The sequence below is a fragment of the Cylas formicarius genome, unplaced genomic scaffold (assembly GCF_029955315.1).
Source record: "Cylas formicarius isolate icCylForm1 unplaced genomic scaffold, icCylForm1.1 PGA_scaffold_6__28_contigs__length_40554024, whole genome shotgun sequence".
Taxonomy (NCBI): domain Eukaryota; kingdom Metazoa; phylum Arthropoda; class Insecta; order Coleoptera; family Brentidae; genus Cylas; species Cylas formicarius.
Genome location: NW_026844347.1, coordinates 8,779,628 through 8,802,716, shown reverse-complemented (window position 1 = coordinate 8,802,716; position 23,089 = coordinate 8,779,628). Strand labels below are relative to the sequence as shown.

The window sequence follows — 23,089 nt, the reverse complement described above, 5'->3', positions numbered from 1 at the left end:
TACTTTACTCTAATACTTTGTAAGTAATTGTACTTAAAATATTAACCTAATTTAAATTATTATATAAACTTCTGTACTTAAAATATTTCCCTAAAAGAAAATATAATAATAAATAAATAAATTTTAAAATAGAAAATTCTTTAAATTTTAATATGTATGACCTGGTCATAATATTAAAACAGACTTATACCCCTGTAATCAATATATTTCCCCTTGTTGTGTTATGTTTAACAGCCATTCATCAAAAAACGTGCTTCGTGGTTAAAGATGTTCGCCCAAAATTGGGATAGTCTTGTAAATGATTTGAGATCCAGTCAGTTGGATCATTCGTCGAGTGCCTAGTCAGTTTCATCAAATTTGACCACCAAATGTTAAAGAGTTAACTTTGAGGAGCCATCGCGTCTACGATAATACTCGCAACGCAAACACTCATTTTGAAAATACCATTTTTTATTATTTAAGCGGACCATAAAAAATGAGTTGTAAATAGAGAAGACCATCAAATACTAAAAATATAAATTGCCGCCTGGATCATTTGGTAAATCAGCAGGACAAACAACCTCAGTGATAGGGTGCCACTACAATACCAACTATTAACTAAGACGTTTCGCGAAGATCTCACTTGGCATCTTCAATGCTCGCGCTCCGAAAACACTTCGAACACTCGAAGCATTGCATATTTATTAAACAATCATCCGTCAAAACTTGTAGTAACAAATCTTTCTGCAAAATAAAATTAGAGAAACTAACCAAAACTAACCAAATTTGAAAAAGAAACCTATTTAGTTCTCCAGAATTGTCCTATTGCCATTTTATTAAGTTAAATAATTTCAAATATAGAACAATACCTAAATATAAGAAAAATATATATTTCAGGCATATCTGAGTTAAACTAAGCTAGATTACCCTAATGAAATCTGAATATCAGTTCATTCTGTTTTTTTGTGTCTTGTACAATATTGATTATCGACAACGGGAAAAGAAGATTTCTCAAGTACTTTAATTGTATTTATAGGCTAAACCCTTCAGCGTACATCGAATAGTTCAGTCGCATCCGGGAACTTTGTGTTAAAATCGCGTAGTTTAGTTTAGGTTTACTTGTTTCGTTCGGTTTAATTTTATTATTTGCAGCTTTTGAAGGATTGCTTTAACGTGAATCTAGAGCAATGGCTGCCGCTTATATAAACCTTCGATGCTGCTCCAACACTGGGAAACTTTTTATAATTAAAACAATAATAATAATAATAATAATAGTAATAATGAGCCTTCATTAGTTGTCAAAATACTTTAAGCAAAATGATATTAGTTGAGAGCGACAACCAACATCGTCGCTCTTTACAAACTTTAGTCCCAGATATACAATAATGACTAAATATATATTTATTAAAATGAATCATATACTATATACATATATACTAGCTTTGCCAAAAGAAAACAGTGCAAAGCGAAGAAATAAAAGAAAAGGGTACCATATAAATGAAATATATAAATATGATAATTTAAATAACGCATATCCATAATAAAAAATTGTGAATTTCATTGCATTTGTATAACGTGATAATATATATAATAAATGAATATTTTAACATTTTTCCCTATTGATTTAGTAGTAACAAAAACTGAGAAAGAAAAATTTAAACTTTTCAGGAAATAAAAAATATTGTTTAAATCTTTTTGAAATAATAGGTCTGAGAAAATTGATGCTGCTATCATGTGGCAAATATTTTTATTGAAAACGATACGAATATTTAAATATATTTTCTATTTCCAAGTTTACCATTTTCTTCTTCGCCTTTTTCGAAGGTTCTTGAAATACGAATATTACAAATGTTAGTTTATACAAATATTTGACGAAAACATTCTTTGGTCATTAAAGAACAACAAAAATGGACCCGCTCTGCTATTTATATAAATTAACAAAAAGAGAGAAGAAACTTCATTGCTTTTTTTATTGTAAAATTTACCTCACTTTTGTATCTATTTCTGTTAAGTAAGCACTTGGTTTGTTCGGATGTGAAACGCAAACCGCGAAATGATTCGATGTGTGTATCGCGGGAACAAATAATTTAATTTCAAACAGAGCTGCGTTAAGAGTTTGGAGCTAAGTCCTTCCTTAATTGTACCGCTGGCGGTCTCTAATACATCGACGTCATTTAAATTCCTTCCTCGAATTGGAAGCTATTTGCCAATCTAAAATTTTAAGAGACCTTTTGTGTGTTACTTTTGCCGACCCGGGCAAGTGATACACGTCACGATACGAGCGAAATATACCAAATTTTTGAAAAGTTGTGCCTAAAAAAAGGCCATAAATATTTAAGGAGATGTTTTATTGCTATATTTACCAGAAAACTCAGAAAAGCTAAACTCAACAAATCGAGAATATTATATACAAAATGGATATCTGAAAATTCTCAGTAGAAGCACCAGATGAACACTTTCTTATGGTCAAAATTTTGTTGATTATGAGTTATACTGGAGCATATAGACAATAGAAATTACTAATATATTAACTGACGACATAAGAGACAAACAAACCAAGCGTTTGGTTAGAATTCCAAACACCAAAACAAATTATCATGGGTCATTCATAATTAATTGAGGAAAGGAAATAAATTTATATATGGTCTCCAGTTTTACGCCTGGCTAACTTTCCTCATCTAGGTCTCTTTATTCATCACAATAAATTAAAATGTATTCAACAAGCCTTACGCATGCATGCAGTAGCTAAAGCTCCTTTCGAAATAGCTACTTTTTTAAAATTACTCAAACCAAAGGATGTTCTTATAAGATTTGATAGATTGATAATAGTTGTTTAATATCAATATACAAAAATAATATGTATATTTTTTACTAAACAAAACTTTCAGTTTGTGAGAAAATATTAATAAAGATTTCTCTCATAAAAAGTTTATATGTACAACACTGAGTCGGTTTAAAAAACATATATTGTTCGTAACACTTCCCGAAAGTTGTATTACTGGACTCGCAAGATTCCGCAGAATTTGTCAACTCGTCCAGTAAAATGGAACTTCTTGTACTTGTCACCTAAACCAAGCATTGCCGAATTGACAATTGCGTCCATAATTGTTATTAATCTTTTAATAATATTAATGTTCACTTTAATATCAACCACCATTGAAAGCTTAAGATGCAAGTTATAATCGATTTTTGCTTTTCGGACAAATTACGCAGGAAAATAAGATATAATAACCACCATAAAATAGAATTAAAATTCCAAACCACTACAAAAATATTATATCGATGTATGAAACTGTCGCGTCCTCGCTACCCGGCGAATCTAAATCAAATTTGTATATTTGAATACGTATTCAAGTCCCCTTTATATTAGTAGATCGTATTTCATAGTCTGGGGAACTACTGACTCGGCAATGGCACCCTTTTCTTTCCGGATTCTCATGCAGTCGCCTTGTGTCGGGTCCCGATTTTACGCTTCCTCGCACCACAATGATCTGTATGTTTCCTCGTGCTCCGATATGGCTTCCGGAGTCCCCCTTTTTTTTTGCTTTTTTTCACTGTCGTTTCCCATGGGCTCTATTAAATACTGAAAAATGTATCCGTATTGGTTCTGGATATTTTACAAGTGGGAATTGATTAAAAATAATTGAAAATCGATTTGTCTGGATGATAAAAACGGAGTGTTAAAATCGGAATATAATAAACCGAGTATATCAGAGAGGGTACCATATTAAGGAAACTAACCAAAACAAAGTTCGTTTGCAGTCAGTAGATTTCGAACCTACGCTGCGATGGAAAATCTAATTTCTAGTCAGACACCTTAACCGACAGGCCAAGACTAAATCTATTTAATTGTTGAAATATTTCTGATGTTGTGAAAAATAAAATGCATTAACAATATACAGGCATCACTTTTTGAGGATTTTATAAACTGAATTCGCATAGTTGACGACTAACTATTATGCTTGCTGCTATTAAAAAAGGTGTTTTTAAGTAAAACAATGGTCGTTTGCAGTCAATTGGTTTCGAACCTATGCTGCGATGGAGAATCTGATTTTTCGTCAGACGCCATATCCGAGAGGCCAAGAATAAATCTATTTGAATGTCCAGATATTTCTGAACAAGCGAAAAATATTCCACCCAACAAAAAAAAGCCTAGCTAGATAATGGATGGGGCCAAATCTCCTTATCCCTCTTTCTCCCACATGATTATTTAACCATTGTCTGACCAATGCTGAGCACTGAGCTGGACAGCCGTCTTGAAAACTAACCAAAACTAAGCAAAACATAGTATTATATACTTCAGGATCTAAGGCATAAAGAAACGGGAGACAAAATTATCCAAAATGTCCAGATACACGTTTTGATTTAAATTTTGCTCTATAAAATATGATATGAAAAAGAGCAAAATCCACACTATACTTTTTGTAACGTTAACTTTGTTTGTGCATTACATGATTAGGACTCTCGTGAGCCCTATGATGACTATTTTGGACAAAATGTAGATTTATCTTTAAAAAAACCCTTAAATACCAAAATAAATAAGAACTAAAAGTTCAGATTTTCACGAAATTATATATTTTGACATGACATGAATTGTTTCGACAACACCGTGTCTTTATCAAATGTGATTTGTTTTAGTTCTTATTTATTTTGATAAATGGATTTTCATCAATTAAAAGCCTCCTCAGTTCAATCCTTAAATACCAAACTCTAAACGTGTCTTTCATCTCTATGTTCAAGTTTAAGCAGTACTTTGACTTAAACGGTTTAATTTTGTTTTCCTTACCAATTTATTTTGATCCACTGTTTGTGAACACTTCCTTAAAGATAATTTTATCGTTTTTTTTCATTGATTTCTTTAGATTGACCGATCCAGTTTCTAAGTACTTTTTTAATAATTTAACCATTCTTCTTTTTGACACGGGCGTTTTAGTATATTTTTCATGAGAAACATCTCATGCGTATTGACAAAATACATTATATTCAAAAAACATGCTCTTTTTAGTTCACATTTGCAAAATGCCTTTACGAAAACAGAATATTGAGAGAAGTTAATAAAATAGTGAAATAAATTTCAATGTGTATAGCATAGTTTTTTTTTTCTGGAAATAATTTTTTTTTTTTGAAATTTGTATCTAATATTTACAGTAGTTTCATTTTCGCTCGTATTATACATTTTTTGGAAACAATTATAAATAATGGTACTTTTCTCAGGAAGCATTTTCATATTTTCATAAATTTCAGCCTTTGTATTTGCTATAACATTTTTTTATTATGCATTATTTTTCTCACAAGCAGAACTTTTTACAAAAAAATGACTTTTGGGCATAAAATGAATAATACAGATTTCTTTCCCCTGGTTGTTTGCATTAGTGCGTTTGCATGACAACCAATTAATAACTTTCACGGTGTAGGTATTTTATTGGCTTAACACACCGTATTCCTTGGGTTACCCTAGAACTCTTCTTAAAATGTGGGCACTTCCCGTTATTCCCGTGGACTGAAGCTGTTTGATGTTATTTGATGTTATGTTTTCCGTCGATGGTGTAAAGGTATCTTTCAAAATTCTTTGTGAGTGTTCCAGTTGCTCCAATTACGATGGGGATAATTTGGGTCTTAATATCCCACGTTCTACCTATTTCGATGGCTAGGTCCCTGAATTCAAGTAATTTTTTCGGCTTCTCTCGCCACAACATTGTTATTACGTCTATCTTTAATAACAAAATCCGGTTTGTTTCCTTTGTTTACATTCTTCCAGGATATACGTGGACAGTAACGACTGGTCCTTGCAACCTTTAGATTCTCTGCAGCAGCCTTTTTGATCTAAGGGTAGTATCGAGTTCGTATCCAAAAACTCTTAAAGTCTAGTTGTTAAAATGATTGTAACATTTTTTAAGTGGTGCATAGGCAGGTAATGAGCCTGTAGTTTTTTACGTTCTTCGTGTTTTCGTTCTTAGGGAGCAAGAACGTCATACCAGTGGCCAGCCATTTAGGAAATGTATTAGATTCTACATTTCGTTATATTTGTCCGCCAGCGCAGAGTGGACCGATATCAGGTTTTTTAGTTAAGGATCATATCAGACCCTGAAGCCTTCCAGTCAGCGGCTTCTCGAAGAGCTTCTGTAACTTCATTTGTACTTATTTTTCGCCACTTCATTATTTTGTCTTTGTACCTCCGTTCGAAGCGCAGTATCCACTCGGCATCTTCATGGTATTTTACCCCGTGACTCCATAAGCCTTCCCAGAATTTCTTACTGTCGGATCTAGAGTTTTTATTTTGAATATATTGTTTCTCTCTCCTTGTGTATCGTGATAGTCTTTGTCCCAGTGCCGCTACTCTTTGTTTTAGTTTTTCTCTTATTTCAATCAGATCTTTGTTTGTTTTAATGTTGCGTTTCTTTATCAGTCTACTGGTTTCTATCTTACATCGGGCAATAATATCTTTAATTTCAGACATTCTTGATAAATATTGTCTCAGTTTCTGTATTCTATCTTTTAATCTTTCTTTCCAGCTCACGCGCTTATTTTTTTGTCTGTTTTTTGTTTTTGTTACTGTTGTAGCATATACCAGTGAATCGATTTCTAGCAGGTCTACCTGATTTTTGTTTAACCACTCTTTATAAATTTGTTTGCGGATGCAATCAATTTTCGTACTTCATTAGTCATTATTATCTTAGGTAGCCTATTTCGCGCACAAAATTCAGTTCCGAGTCTTTCGTAGTTCTCTATTATTTTCCTTTCAAAAGATTCTTCGTGTGGTAGCTTGTAGTTTCGTGTTTCATTTTGATTTTTAAATTCGCGCAGTTCAGCTTCGTTTATTTTTGCTTCATCCTCCTTGTTTCCTCCTCGAGTCTCGGTTTCGCTTCTGTTTATCATCTTTCTGACTATTGCATCTATTTCAATTTGACTTACTCTACAGTTTTTACAATATAGTTCTTTTGGTTCAGGAGTTTTTTCGCATCTATATTTGGTCGCCTTGTTGGATTTCTTTCTCTCCACAGGCTATACAAAGCCTTATAATTGTCACTTGCACTTTGCAATACTGGAAGCACCACAACACTTCCCTCATTTCTACTTTTGTCCAACCCACTCGTTTGGGCTTATTTGTATTTTTGATTTCTTTAGGCTTTGCACTTGTGTTTACTCTGAGTCTATTTTGAGTATCCACTTTCAGGTGTGTCAACAGCATTGTGCAAATCAGATATCCTGCTGTTTGTTGTTGAACTATTTGGGGTACTATTTGCAGGATTTGCTATCCTAGTTCTCGGACCTCTCCTACTTCGTAATGTCGAGTTGCCTTCCCCAGAATCCGTAGGGCAGCTGCAGTGTAGGATTCCGAACGTTGGCTCTACCTACCTGAGGTACAAGATATGTTTTTTTACTTGACATCGTTTTCTATTCTTCTTTATTGCTTACACTTACCTAATGGATAGGAAGAGGAAACGGAAACCTTTAATCCTCCGGTGCGATAGACCAATGGTAATGGGATAGGTGAGTATAAATATGGTTAAGGTATCTGGGATCAGGTACTAGGACAGCGGTCAGCTGCTTAATCACCTCTTACGACAGGGGAAAAATCCCGTGGTGCTATTCTTGATCCGACCACCACACGGAATTTATTTGATTTTATTATTATTATTATTATCATTATTATTATTATTATTTGTTTCTTCTCTCGTTTTTAAACGGTAGTTCCGTGATCTTAACATTACATCAAGCCATTCTGCATAAATCTTTTATTCCATTGCCAGGAATCGCCTAACAATGTGACAGGTGTCCAATATCACCGATTTCTGGAGTCGGGGTATGAGGTATTCTATGTTTAGTCCTTTTGCGTGAGTCATAGTGGATTTTGGTATTATACCCGTTGCCGATACAATGATTGGTCTGATGTTGACCCGATCTACTCTCCACATATGCTTACTTTCCCCTGCAAGTTCTATATATTTATTTATTTTTGTTGCGTAAGCCTTTTGTATGTTCGCTTAGCCTGGTATTATTTCTTTTATCATATAGAGGTCAGGTTTGTTTGCTTGATTCTTGATTTCAGTTCTGATTTCTTTATTCCAATATAGTTTAAAGTGTACATTTTCCAATACATCTTTTGGGTCATATTTGTAATAAGAAATTGATCCCCTAACAAGCTGGTGCCGATTCGCAAGGTCCTGATGTATTATTCTTGCAATGTTTTCATGCCTCTGGGTGTAATCAAGGCCCATCAATGTCTCACATGCACCTATTATATGGTCGATGGTTTCTCCTTTATGTCCACTTCCCCGACACTTACCGTCGACATCTTCTCCCATAATATACTTGATTTCTTGTAGGTATTATTCTCTCTTGCATGACCATCATGAATCCAACTGTTTCACCGTAGAGGGAACCCGTCTTCAACCATTTGTTAGACGCGGTCTTGCCTATATTGTCTTGGTTTAAGTAGCTAGGGTGTGTGCCGTGTTTATGCTTCCACTCGTCAATCAACTTGCTGTTTGTTTGCTCCGCTGCATACACATTCTCTTCGACACAATTCAAAGTCAGGGGTGTTATTTCATCGCCATGGTTGCATATTACTGCAAACATTGTAGACTCGGCGCTCTTTTTCAAAAAGTACTCTCTATGACTTTTCACTTGAGAGTAGTGCATTTCCTTTATGTTGGATATTCCTAGGCCTCCCTCTTCTGGTGGCAGTGATGTTCTTTCGACTGGCGATTTCGGGTGTCTCATTCTATATTTAGTTAGTGTAGCACGTATTTTCCTCTGCAGTTCATCGAGATCAGTTTGAGTCCATTTAACCACCACAAATGAATAAGTTAAGACTTGTATAGCATATGAGTTAATGGCTGTAATTTTAGCGTATCCATATAGATAGGTTTTCAATATCGACTCTAATCTGCACACAAAGCTCCGCTGCAGCTGCTGTTTGATTTTTGTGTAGCTCATGCCCTTCAATTGTAAAAAACCAAGGTATTTATAATCTTCGTGAGCTGAGAGACATTGCATCACTTCTCCGTTATCCACATTATATACTTGGGTTTGGGATAAAGTACCTTTTTCTAAGTGAATCATCTTACACTTCTTAATTCCAAATTCCATGGCGACTGATTTACTAAAGTTTGATGTTAGGTCGAGAAGTTTCAGAAGTTGTATATTGGAACTAGCAAAGAGTTTTATTATTATTATTATTATTATTATTAGTGTGACCAACAAAACTAGAGCTCTTGGATGGTACGGGTCGAACTCCTTACAGCTAAACGAGAATAAAACAAACCGTCTGATTTTCTCTTGCGCCAAGGTGCACAATTTAAATAATGCTCCGGTTAAGGTGCTTGGAGTCTGGATCGCTACAAACTGTCAAGTCAATTGTTTTTAATTTGACACTAAACAAGTCACTCATTCTTATGCAAAAACCTATCAAACCCTAAATTCTATAAAATAAAACAATTTCGATTGGAGAATGCATTCTATAGTGCAGGTGAGTGTTGCGTCACGATAATACTAATTGGAATTTTTTATTCTATTTCTTGTTTCAATATCGACAATATGTCTATCGACTAATTATATTGCTCTCTATCAATTTTATTAGAATGTGTTTGATTTTGTGTTAATTCATTTTTATTGACAGATGTGACTTGCCATTTGTTGTTCGTGTAATATATTTAATGGCTAATAATTGTTAAATAATAAAATAAGAGTCCGACAGCTTGTACGCAACGGTTAATTCATCCCCGGCCCAGTAAACCATCGTCAAATTGAATCCGCCCATCAAGTGTTAATCAAAGTAAATGCATAATTCATGAGACGCGGGTGCATCATTCGAGTAACAGGAGAAACAAATTCCAATTAACTCCGGGTCCGCAAAAGCGGACCTCCGTCGAAAACCGCCATAACGCGAGCTGATGCGCCGTAATATCTTTTGCCTAAACTAAAACCGATGATTAAAATAAACGATGCGAAAATATTCCGCCCACAGAGAGTCGGTATTTTAGGCCTTTTTCGCGCCCCCTCCTGTCAAAAATCCAGAAGCAAAGTATTTCGGGAAGGATATTTCCGCCCTCCATGTGTGGAACGTCGGTGTTCTGCACACGATCGCCGTAAATGTCATGATCAGTTCTGCTCAGCCAGGGGCTGATTTTAAAATAGAAACTGCCTTGGGCGGAGAGATATTCAGTGGACAGCTTCATTGATAAAACGTTTGTATATATGTACCTCTGCGTAAATACTACGCTGTGAGCGGTATAGAATTTATAGTGCTGATAGCAATAGCAAGGGGTGCTAAATATAGTCGTAAATTAATTATTTGTCTTTTTAAAGAAAGTATACTGTACATTTTCCTATTATTTGATTTAATTCCACAATATTTCACATGGATCACTGTCCATTATCAAATGTAAACTAATAACACATTTCGAAGACTGTTGCGCTCATATTAGTGTGAATACCTGTGGTCATGCGTAGTTTTTTGCTGGCCATAGTCAGGTATTGCTTGACTACTGTTTAGTTTGCATAGTCCACTAGTTTCCTAGCTAGACACCATCTTGTTTTTTTATTTTATTACGGATGAACATCAAATACTGATGGGTTAAACGAAACAAATATACTTATAAAGGCACTACCGTAAGTGTATTTTATTTATTCTTTAATATTATTCCTTCATCCCGTGTCATAAACTAATAATGAGCGGCAATATATCAGGTAAGATGGCAGGTGGTAAAAATTGACAAGAGTTCATTTTCTTGCACAAGATTTATGGCCGACAACAAAAGTGAGAGAAACATTTTATTACTCTACAGTTTCCTCAAATAGCAAACAGAACCAGTGCTTCACTATAGAAAAATCACTGATCTCCCGATGTCAAGCAATGTGTAAAAATTGTTTATCATTCTTCCAGGAAGCTTCCACAGACTACTGTAATATTATTTACAAATCTTCTGGATTCCACCTGCGTAGGCTGTTGAAGAATCGAACTTGTTGACGTTTCGCCAATCATCCGGTTGGTTTCTTCAGGTGTTAACTGAAACTGGTTTGCATTTTACACTGTACCGGCTCTTTCAGGGAAGCGGAGATAAAGGGGGGATATGAACATTCTCTCGGATGACAGATTTCTTCTTCATCCATTTTCGATGCGTGATTTTTAGTTGAGAGTCGTTTGAGTGGGTCGATGTGAAATGAAAAAAAATGAGTATATATTTTTTTGAAAGTCAATACGCCTACGCAAATTACAGTATAGTTGAGTTGGGTTTGATGTGTATGGGGAATTTGCACAGTGATTTACCATAGTATAATTTTGGGCAGCTAAATTTAAATGTAGCCGTAAGAGGTTAGGAGATGATGAACGTTCGGGAATTCCAAAAACTGTAACTACCGACAATAATATTGGTAAAGTTCATCATCATCAGAGATATAGCGGAGATGATGAAAAGATCCGAAAAACGTGTTTGTCACATTTAGATTTAGGCAAGAGAAAGCTGTTCGCGAGTTAGGTGCCGCCTTTACTCATGTTAAACGAAAAATGTTTGGAATGGACGTTTCGAGCGCTCTCTTACAGCATGTATATGAAACTTAGATACCCCATTATACGCTCAAATCAAAAATATAATCGAAACAGTGGACTACGAAGAGGAAACCGACTCCGAGAAAAGCAAAAACGGATTTTTTTCGGTTGGGAAAGTGATGGCGACCGTTTTTTGGCTTAGCCGTTGAGTCATCTTAATCGGTTACCCTCAAAAAGGAAAAAACATTACAGGAGCATACTGTGCATCCTTATTTGACAAGCTAAGAACAGAAATTGCGAAAATATGGCCACATATGCAAAAATAATTGTGTTTCACCAATTACGATTTAAACTGCTTGGCCATCAGATCTAGCCCCAAGCGACTTTTTTTGTTCCCTCATCTGAAAACGCGGTCGGAGGACAAAGGCTTTCATCAAATGAGGAGGCAATTACCTTCGTGACAGATTGTTTTGCAGAGAAAACCACTGGATACTTTTTGGACGGGTTAGAGAGATGGAAGCACCGTTGGGAGAATTGTGTAGAGTTTTAATGAGACTGTGTAGAAAAAAAATGTCTTGTACCTTTGTTAGATCGGAAACTTTTCAAGTGACCCTCGCAATGTCTGTTGAAATTTCCTTGAAGAATTATAAACCATTTTTGGCCTGCCATCGAGAGACAAATGCTTTTTCTACTCCTACTACTACTGCTGTAGTACGCCTGAGGAAGTTTCTTTGTAACCTGAATATACTAAGTGTGTTCAAAAAGTAAGGTGACTTTTGTAATTGGGCGGGCTACGTACATTCGATCTTAGACATATTTTTTTTATTTTGGTACACATGTCCATAACATATGTTCGCAGTTTCAGCTAGTTCGCTTTTGTGTAAAAAAAGGAATATAGTATTGCAAAACACTTGAGCAAAAAAAATTATAACTTATTTTTATAAACTGTTCCAAGATGGCCCAGAAGACGCCGATGACGAACCTCGCTCTGGACTCCCCAGCACGTCAATAACTGTTGTTGAAAAATCGTTTCGTCATTATTAGAGAAGTGGCGGAAGACACCTCTATTGGCTCGTGCAATGATTTTTTTTCGTAAGTTTTGGGTAAAATTTGTTCCGAAATTGTTTAATTTAGAACAAAAGGACCGTCGAAGGACCATCGCTTGAACGACATCACTGATGATCCGGATATGCTCAAAAAGGTGACGAATATATGGTTATGACGTTGAAACCAAAGCCCAGGCGCCCAACGGAAGAACCCAGAATCGCCAAGAGCGACAAAAGCACGTCAATTTTGATTATGGTGGCGTAGTACGTCAAGAGATCTTACCACAAGGTCGTACGGTCAAACCTTGAAGTTATGCACCGTTTGCAAGAAGGCAGTAACAAAACCAGAATCACGCTTCAGCCACTATATTCACCCCTGTGAGTTTTCATGTTCTCAAAACTCAAGAAACTCATGAAAAGAAGAAGGTTTGGAACGATCGAAAAAACTTTGACACAAGTGTATTATATATTTGGAGGGGGGGGGATTACTTTGAAGGGGACAATATTAATTTTGATGAATAAATAAATACTTTTTGATAAAACTTAAAAGTCACCTAACTTTTTGAACACACCTCGTAAGTACTACCTACATATTTTCTTTTCAATTAATCATTTTAGTATACCGTACGTTAAAATGCGGACGTGCAAATGTGCTTTTCGATAGACTTGCGCAATTTTCATTTTCAAATGTCCCACACTCGCATCCAACGTTATGCGTCTAGACGTTTTAGTGGGATATATAGCAAGCGAAAAGGAAAACTTTCAAGTGTCAATAAGCGTATCCGTTTAAAATATGAAAGCTGAAAACTTTATTCAGTATCGGAGAGGATGCCTTTACGTGCGAAATAAATCGGGAATGTATCGAAACCGGTCGAGGCAGTTCTTTACGGCTACCCGCCGAAAGGCTTTTCTTCCAGTTTTACCAACCGGGGGTGTGAGTGATCCGCAATAAAAGCGATAACTCGCCGTTTGAATCGCGTGCTGTTTGTGTTTCCTGTTTAAATACGTGCCGTATTGTGTCGGTTTCCCGCTAAGTGGAAACGCGCAAAGGTTGAAAAATTTGGATCATGAATTAAAAAAGCGCTTGGACACCATTTTAATTAAGGAAAGGCATACCGTTCAATAAGTAGTTGGAGAAGAAAAATAATAAGTTATCTTCCACGCTGTTTAAACATCAGAAAATTTCTGAAAAATAGGAGCACCGCTTCTTTATTGTACTGGAAGTTTTTCGCTACAGATTAAGTCATTAAAGTCAGATTTATTTTCAGTTCCAATATGGCGACTCTAATTAGTAAAAATTATAGCAAAGTTGCCGACTTGCGCAGCAACATTGATACACAGTCAAAGGTATGAAAAATAACGAGAGAAATACATTTAATGGAAGAAATCAGAAGAAATGAAAGCTGAAAACGACAGTAGCTCTCGAAGATACTATATAAAGATCAATCTAAACATTGTAGGCAATCTTCGTTAACAGAATCAGGACTTCAAATATAAATATTTTCAAAGACACCTAACTGAGGAAACATTGACCAGATATGAAATTACAAATTGAGCAAGCGTAACAAACTCAGAACAGCACTTTTGGCAAACCGAAACGTCAGCGTGGAATGCAGACAATATCTTTGACAGAGCATAAAACAAACACAGAGAATAACTGCTCATGACAAATATATAGAAAAAACTACACACCATAAGAGGTGCACAATATGATATTCGCCGGCTGAGTAACACAGAAGCCTTCAGAGATGCGGCTCTAACCATTTTGATCGCCATCGCTCGTAGACTGATGGCGTCATAAGAAGTTTGGCTTCTCTTTCGTAAATACTATACCAAAGTTGCACACTTGCACATAAACTGCGATAAATAAGGCACCCATGTACCCATTTAAAACAAAAATGAATTTATAAGTATTATGGCACCATCAGTGTGTTGGTCTGTTACCTACCGGCATACACGATTAAGTTCGGTGGTTTTCGACTGATAGCATTCGTGTTTTGCTATGTGCATTATCCGGTCGAAATTATCAAAATTTATGGTTGAGTTGCGGCGTTTTTTCGAACCAAGGGGTTAAATATGGGTAATAACGCCCAGACAGATATCAGTTGGGCTTTATTACCCACCACTTGAATTTAATGAGACTTATTACCTTATAAATTTTTTAATTTTTCTCTACAGAAATATGGCAAGAAATGTCGCGGGTTGAGGGCCAATTGGACGCAGGACATTATGGAAGAAGCACTGTTGCTTCTAAGTCAAGGAAACTCCCAGCCTTATGTGGAAACAAGATATGGTATAGCACGTCGCGCCCTTAGAAACCAGCTGTTAAAAGAATTCTTGGCACAAGGCCTACCTTGAATGAAGCACAAGAAATTGATTTAGTTCGGAAAATCATTAAACTTTTTGAAGTAGGATTTCCCTAGACAACAAAGGCACTATGAAGAAGTGCATTCAAGTATGTTAAAAACCAAGGCATTTCTAGCCCTTTCAACGATGAGAAAGAAATTGCTGGAAATGACTGGCATAAAGCATTTATAAAGCCACATCCTTCTTTCTCTCAACAAAAGGCCCAGTCGATGAATTCTCCTAGGGAGGCAAAGCTTAATCCCTTCATTGTTAACGAATATTTTGAAAAACTTGATAATGTTTTCTAGCTTCAAACATCAACCTGTAATGATTTCCAAAGTGGATGAAAAGGGATGCAGACTAACCCTGCATCATCATCAGTCATTGCCAAAAAAGAGAACAAGCTAGTAAATCTGGTTCCTCCAGAACACGCTGAAAATTGAGCGATTGTTACCTGCGCAAACGCATTAGGAAATGCTATCCCACCCTTGATATTGTTTGAAGGGAGGAGGCTGAAATCAACTTTTAGTGACGGATTACCTCCGGGATCTCAAGTGAAGATGTCTCCAAAAGGTAGTGTCAGAGCGTCGAAGGACCACTCTGTTTTTGCTCAAGGAAGCAGTGGGCTCGGTCGTGAGTGAAATTCGTGGAATTGCCAAACTTAAAAACTTTACTTATTTTTGAACAAATCGTTTCAATGTGCCTGGCAGCAGCGTGATAATTTTGGACACATGCGTCCTTACCCGGAGATGTCTGAATCGCATCTTTTTGTCGGTGTGCGGTGTAACACGCATCCCTACCCCATCTGCTTCAACTGCGCGTCCATACACGGAACCTTTTGTCAATAAAGCAAATCACACACGTAACTTCGTTTTTCGCTCGAACAGGTAGCATGACCACTACCTTATTTATTGAGTGGCTCAGTCATTTTTCCAAGTTTATTCAACCCCCAGGTTTCTTGAAGATTAATTGTTGATGCTATCGCCCAACTGGGAATTCACTTATTATGCCTTCCTTCAAATAGCCCACATGAACTCCAACTCAACAAAAGCGCGTTCCATTCTTTCGAACATTTTTGGGACGGGGAGTTGTTGACCACGCATATGGCTCAAGTCTTCCCACACATCAAGAATGAGTTGAACATGTACCCGAGATTAATATTCCAAACGTTTCTAATTCAGGTAATGATGTGCCAATTGCTGTTCTAAAGAGTCGTTACTCAATCGAAAAAAAACAGTTTCTGAGAAATTCTTGCCATTTCTGATATGAAACCAGTCGCTGGAAAACAAATCAACAGAAAGAAATCATTGAATTACAGGGCCCAAGAGGTCACAAGATATTTGTTTTGTTAGATTTTAAATGGGAAACTTCTAAAGAAATTATTTAAATTTGATCATCTTCGTGGTCCCAGTTCGTCCTCCAGCAACGAGAGCAAGTTGAAATGAATACCAAGACCGTACGTCCAGAAGACCGTAATTTGGAAAGTTCAGAAGATTCCGATGTGAATTATGATTTGCCTCTTACTACCAAGTTAAAAGATTCCTTGTTATCAGTGAATTTACCTAGTACCTTGCGTAATGTGTGGTGAAAACAGAGTAGCAGGTACGAGGCAATGTAGAACCTGTAACTCTTGGATGCATGATGATTGTATGGGGTTCACTGTAGATGATCAGGAAACTGTTACATGTCTGGAGTGCAATGAGTAGTTTATTTGCTTATTATCCAATCCAGAAATAAAGGGAGTTTTATTACACTCTATGGTAGGAAATAACGGGCTTTCGTTTAAGTTTTTTTTTTAATTTAAATAAATATTGTTTGCAACGTTTTTGTTTATGGTTGGCCTTAATATCCCCAGCGACCTTAGTTGTGTAGTTACAACATAGCTAAGAAAATTTTTAGATGACGAAAACTGAAACAATAAGAGATGAACACAATAGTAGTGGTAGTCGCAAAAATTAAACATAGCTAATTTTGACTTGCTAAAATCATTGTTTAAAACTTGAAATAACTTTATAAAGTACAATGATGATGCAAACTGCAGACTTTAGCATCACCGCTTCGGACAAATTATGTCAATTTTAAAATAAAATGTCTTACCTAAATTATACGATTTCAAATAAGGTGCTATTGATATATGTTCTGTTGTCGCCGCGTTTTGCAAGATCATACCTGCAAAGAAAATTCAAATTAAGTCCCAAATGGACAACAGTTCGACTATACATGTAGACATACAAATATGGAAGCTAAGCAAGTGACAGTTAAAAATCATTGCTTCATTCTCAATTACGAATTTATGTGTTAAGATGGCACAATACTGTCGGCTGTATTGTTGTAGATAATACCCTTTTATATTTTGTTTTTATATTATATGAATATTTTATTATCAAAACATGTTAAATTTAGTTATTAGCTACCGATCTAAGAATATTTTTATTTAGGACTGCCGCTATATTAAATTCCGGTTAAACTGGAAGATAATAATAGACTACAAAAGGCGAGCCAGGAAAGTGCCATCAACTTTGCATTAGACTTAACCGCATAAATTCTAGAGCCACTGAAATTTAAACATATATAAAATAACCATTTCTAATTACTCCAAACGGTTATAGATATAAATTTGCGTGGCCTATTAAATATGTTTGATATATCCAAAAATGCAATAATATAATAGTTTGCGCTATATAACATTTTAATAATGCTACTTTTAGATAAAACTGTCAATATTTCTCCATGGAAAACATTTCAGATCGACTGAAGAAATTCAAAAATCTATGCAATCAAAGTTTAGAAATAATCGGTTTTTATAAATGTAAATCAATTGAAAATCAATCTTCCACGTTATACGGGAGCTAAAGGATGAGGAAAGGCATAAGATTGGCTAGTTGTTTAGAGATTGATAGGAATTCGCGGATTTTCTTTGGTAGAAGAATTTTAGTTTGGTTGAATAAGATTTGATGCTGGGTTCCACGATTATGTTCCGCAACTGCTGATGTGTTTATTTGTCGTAGTCTTATTGCTCTTTAATATTTTGTTACCATAGTTGATATTTTTCGTCCTGTCGCTCCGATGCTGTTAGTTGTTAGTGTCTCAAACGGAATTTTGAGGGATGAAAGATATTGGGACCTTTTTGGTCAAGTGGTAAATGTGGTTTTTCCATTATATTTCCTATATTATGTGGTCAATAATGTTTCGAATGTAGAGAAGGAGCAGAGTGCCAAGTGTGGGCTTGTGGAAGTTAATTGAAAGAAGAGCAAATGTTAGATGTTTTCATTCTGTCAATATTAATTCGAGTTGAGATATTTTTACGACTTTATACACAAGAGAGTTGATAACTGAGTTAATCAATGTTAGGTTTGATTTTCTATTGACAAGAATATCTAAGAATGGGACATTATTATTAGTTCAAATATTATTATTATTCTATATTTCAATGTATGTTAGGGTAGATTAGGGCTCTAAATAATAAAGAAAACCTCGGAGGAATTCTTGATCATGATACCAAATAACAAAAGTATTATTAACCATCTTCATGGTTTTGGTTTTAGGGGCAAAGTGTCAGGGGCTTGCATCTCAAAAGCTTCCACAAATATGACTGGTAATTATGGGAACCCATTAAATTTGTTCAAAAATGTTCCATCCAAGCATTTTTCAATAAAACAACATTTTAATGTATATGAAATTGCGTTAAGAGTTTCAGGAACAGGAACTCTACGTTGCAACTAACCAGAATATCGTTGAAGGTTGAAGAATTAATAGTGAGAACAATATGTCCTGGTTTGTGAACTTGAGGGTTGCAAGTTGCGAGTTCTTAGAAACGAAGAATTTTAGAGTAGTGAAGCTGACAGATTTCTTCTTATAGAGAAGAAGCTTTAATAGCACATTAGGGTGGCTTTATAAGGACGTAGGATCTGTTAAGTTGGCAATGGATCCGAAGAATGTCTTTCATAATACTCGGTATCATGACCTCTATCTGCCTTTAAAGTTACTATGTCGAGATTAAGATATAGGACATTTTAGAACTATGCGTCCAGGCCTTGGAATATTAGATTTACGTGCTTTGGATTTTTTGTTTTGTTTGTTGTATAGGATAGACTCGATGTATGAAATGATCTCCTCTTTATGGATAATTCGTGTGGCAAGGACAAAGTTGGAATCTTTTGCAAGAACTCAGAAAATTGTTATGATGAAAACTTGCCGCAGTGTTTGGTAGTTGAAAATACTTTGATGGTTTCACTTTGATGGTTTCAAATTTTTGAATGTGATTCCTGGGTAGAAGGTAAACGTAAATATTCAGCATATGTGAAAGTTAAAAATTAGTTAGCTTTCAGAATTTAAAAGCTTTACGTCAAATTTGATCTAAAATTAAAAGGGAATTTAAAGTAGATTTTTTTTTGACACAATTTAATTCCGTTATTGTTGAGTTTTTGAAATACCATATGAAATTTAATAAAAAAATTTCGACCAGAATCAGCTCAGAAAGCACACACTGGTGCAAAACCTGCAGGTCAGTTTACAGCCAAAATCAACTTGAGAAAGTGCTTTTACCGAAAGAAATTGTACCGTCTAGGCTCTACCCGTTAATACTAGTCGTGAGAAATCGGCATAATCGGGTTTATTTTTAACCGACGCATTTACTTTTACGTGCCCTTTCGTGGCCGTTTCCGTCAGCCTTTTTTGTTTTTATCTCAGAGTTAAAATCTAGACATTAGAGCAGTGTCGGACACCCGGAAATGAAGGGCTTCTTGTGTAGGTTCTCTGACCTAGGCAATTTCCGGTAGAAAAAATCGGTTGATCTTTTTTTTCCTTGACAGAGGATTACGTCCATTAAAACGAGAATTCGGTTTTTTGTTAGTCTGGTTGACGCTTTCTGAATTGTAACAATTTTTCATCAGAATCAACACGTCACGGTACAGACAGTAGACAAACGTGGCGGTTTGGAATAATTTTTATTATTTTTTAACTTAAAAAAAATATATTAGGCTCGAAAATCTTAGTTTATTTGGAAATAGCGTCAAAGTTTAATAATAGTATATTATGCAACAAGTGTGGTAAAAGGCATTTGCGTAGAGAGTGCTTAATAAACGAGTAACTTATAAAGTTTACGAAACGTGTAACATTAGGGTGCTTCATTTTTAGGCGATATTTTTTTTTCTCTGTGCTACCGGAAAATCTGATACTTTATAAAATTATACCGCCGGATAAAAGGCTTTGAGTCAACAAAAACGCCCAAATAACATAAAAAATTACTCTTCTACATATCATTATTTATTAATTAAAATTTATATTCGTTCACTAAATTTTAGAGTGATCACTGGATTACAAACATGAATAGTTTCCAAATGTCTATAATTAATTATTATTTCATTGTAATTAATATTTTTTTAATAATTGAATTTTAATTTTCTCTATTTGATTCCAATATAATTTTGGAAATTAGAAACTTGAATCATATAATAACTCAAATTGTTTACAATTAATTGCTACTTAATGTAAAAATAATAAATCCTAATTTAGAAATGATTTGATATCAATTATATGAACGTTTATTTTCACAGCTCTATAACTTAAAAGCTGTTGGTCGGGGAGAATGTACGCATAGGAACTTTTTGTAGCAAATTTTATGCTCTACAAAAGCTATACACGCGTTTTTCTCAAAAAAAAAATGTTCACTGAGTGACGTCTGACATGACCGTCGAGATTGACAAACGTGAAAATTCATGTTGTGAAACCGAAAACATCGGATTTCTCCCAAACCGTGGGTAATATCCAGGAAATGTTCGAAGTGGCTCGCATCCGCAGGTAACAAATCCGAGAAAGAAGTAGAAAAAAAGTATACAAATCTCTTTTTGTTACTTTTCCATTTAGTGTTAGTCGCCTTTCAGTTGGTTTTCACTGTAACCAATTTTTTTGATTTTTTGACATATAGCATAAGCTTAACCATGACAATTAAATTTTCTAAAATGGAGTCTGAAGAATCCAAATTAGTAGAAAATGTTAGGGTACCCAATGAAATTATTCAAGCAGTCACAGACGCAATATTTGACTTGTTGCCATCTAAGTGCCAAACACGATACTAACAAATATACCGAATTTTGTAAAATTGGTAAAAAAAAAATTATGTCTTGGAGATTGTTTTCACTTTCCTCACATGCAACTCATGAAAATAATGCCGTCATTCGAAATGTTACCTCCGAAGTGGCTTAACATGATTTTCGCAAGAGGTCTCACCGAATCGTAAAATCGCCAATTAGCTTGGTTCGCTCAGCAAAATTGGCAATCGGTTGCAAATATGTTTCTGCGCATAAGTTTTTAAACAGTTGGAAACTAGTTGTGGATAAATTTGTCTACGAATGCGAAATGTAGGATCGATTAATTGAGTGTCGACCTTCTAGTCAACATTAGCAATTTTCACGGAGCGGATCCCGAACCCATTCGGAATATGGTGATAAAGAAAACAAACGAATGTTTATGTCATATTGAAGAAAAGTAAATTTATTGCAGTTTGGGCTACGCTACACTACTCAATATAAATAATAAACTCGAACGATATTTAAATGCTGTGTTCCTGGTTGTAAAGATGACAATAAGCTGGTTAAAATGTTTAGATACTGTAAGTATCCAGTACTTTGTTACAGTGTATGAGAAATATCTGCCTAAGCAGAAAGATTTTTCTATTGACGTTAATTTGGAATCCTCATGGCAGTCTTTAATTATACAGATTAATTGTTTAGTAGAATAGTTATGTTTCCGAAAATAGAGAATGCCATGGTTTTTGACGAGTGCTCTCATATTGTCAGACATTTTTTGAGTATTTAGTTCTTTCGGAGATTTTTTTCTTTATCTCCTCAATCGTTCCGTTTTTGAATTTTAGGAACACTAACAAGTAGCAGGGGGCCATATCCGGTCAATATGACGGCTAAAGCAGGATTGTGATTTTAGACACAAGCAACGATGAGTGAGCAAGTGCATTATCGTCATGCAAAATCCATGAATTGTTTTCCCACAATTTCGGACGTTTTCTTGGAATTGCTTCTCGCAAACGACGAATAACTTCAAGGTAATAATATTTGTTGACGGTGGTTAGAAGTCCTCATATACTGCGCTACGATATTCAAAGGAAACAGTAAGCAAAACCTTGATATTTTTTTGAACTTGACGTGTTTTTTCCGATCTTCGCGATTTTGGGTTCTGGGACGACTGACCTTTGGTTTCGACGTCATATCAATGCTCATTTGACGGTCCTTTCGTTCAAAGTTAAGCAGTTTCGGACCAAATTTTGCTGTTACACATTTCATGCCCAAACTTTCGGTGCTGGGGCGTCCAAAGCGAGGTTCGTCATCGGCGTTGTGTCGGCCATCTTGGAACAGCTTGTACCACTTAAAAATATTCTTTTTGCTCAAACCATATGCTGTTGTCAACATTTCAAGTGTTTTGCAGCACCGTATTCCATTTTTTACAGAAAATTTTATACAAATACTTTGTTCCATTTTTCGTTCCACGTCCAACCCTTCTGTCTCGCAAAAAAAAATAAACGTGCAAACTGGCTGAAATTGTGAACATATGTTAGGGTCATGTGTACCAACGTAACAAAAAAAAATATCGAAGGTCCAATGTACATCGTCCGCCCAATTAAAAAAGTCACCTTACTTTTTGAACACACCTCATATATTCAACTTTTATGTTTTGATCTAAAGTTGTTGCAATTTCATGTGCTGGTTTGGACTTACTTGATTTCTGACGTGCTGAAAAATCTTATTTATAGATCTCAAATACCATCCAACATGCGCAAACGATTTTTTCGGTAGATTTCAGTCACTGATGATACGTTCTCAATAAATGTATTCCTGATGTTTTGCAAAAAATGTGTATGAAAACTAATAGTAGAAACAACACTTGCTCATGCACTCCGCTCCTTGCTAAAGTGTTTATCAAACTTGTTGCATAATTATCAGAGGATTCCTGTTTGTTTGTTACCGGATTTAATAAATTAAGGACTTTAAACATAAAACAAACAATTTTATTTTAAGAGACGCATTTACTGTTTTACTGTTTAAAAGTAACCATAACATTACATAGCTCGCGTCGCAGTTTTTTTTTCCTTAAATACTAAACTTAAAATAGACCCTGCCTTCGGCCCGTGGGGCTTTTATCTAATAGACGCCTGAATAAACCACTAAAGGTTTAAATAATTGAACATCTGATTAATTAATAGCGAAAAAGCGTGGGC

The 23,089-nt window shown here is 35.3% G+C and overlaps 1 protein-coding gene and 1 long non-coding RNA gene across 5 annotated transcripts in view; both read right to left on the bottom strand.

The window, feature by feature from the left end:
• LOC132702911 (lachesin-like) overlaps positions 1–23,089 on the bottom strand; it is a 513,947-nt gene that overhangs the window by 304,689 nt on the left and 186,169 nt on the right. The gene's annotated exons all lie outside the window — the stretch shown is intronic.
• LOC132702914 (uncharacterized) lies at positions 1,599–22,961 on the bottom strand. Of its 2 annotated transcripts, none has more exons than XR_009618995.1 (3): positions 22,065–22,961; positions 16,960–17,031; positions 1,599–3,562 (listed from the first exon to the last, which is right to left on the bottom strand). It is a non-coding gene; the product is annotated as an uncharacterized LOC132702914 (long non-coding RNA). The 2 variants fall into 2 exon arrangements; XR_009618996.1 differs by having other exon boundaries at positions 22,590–22,961.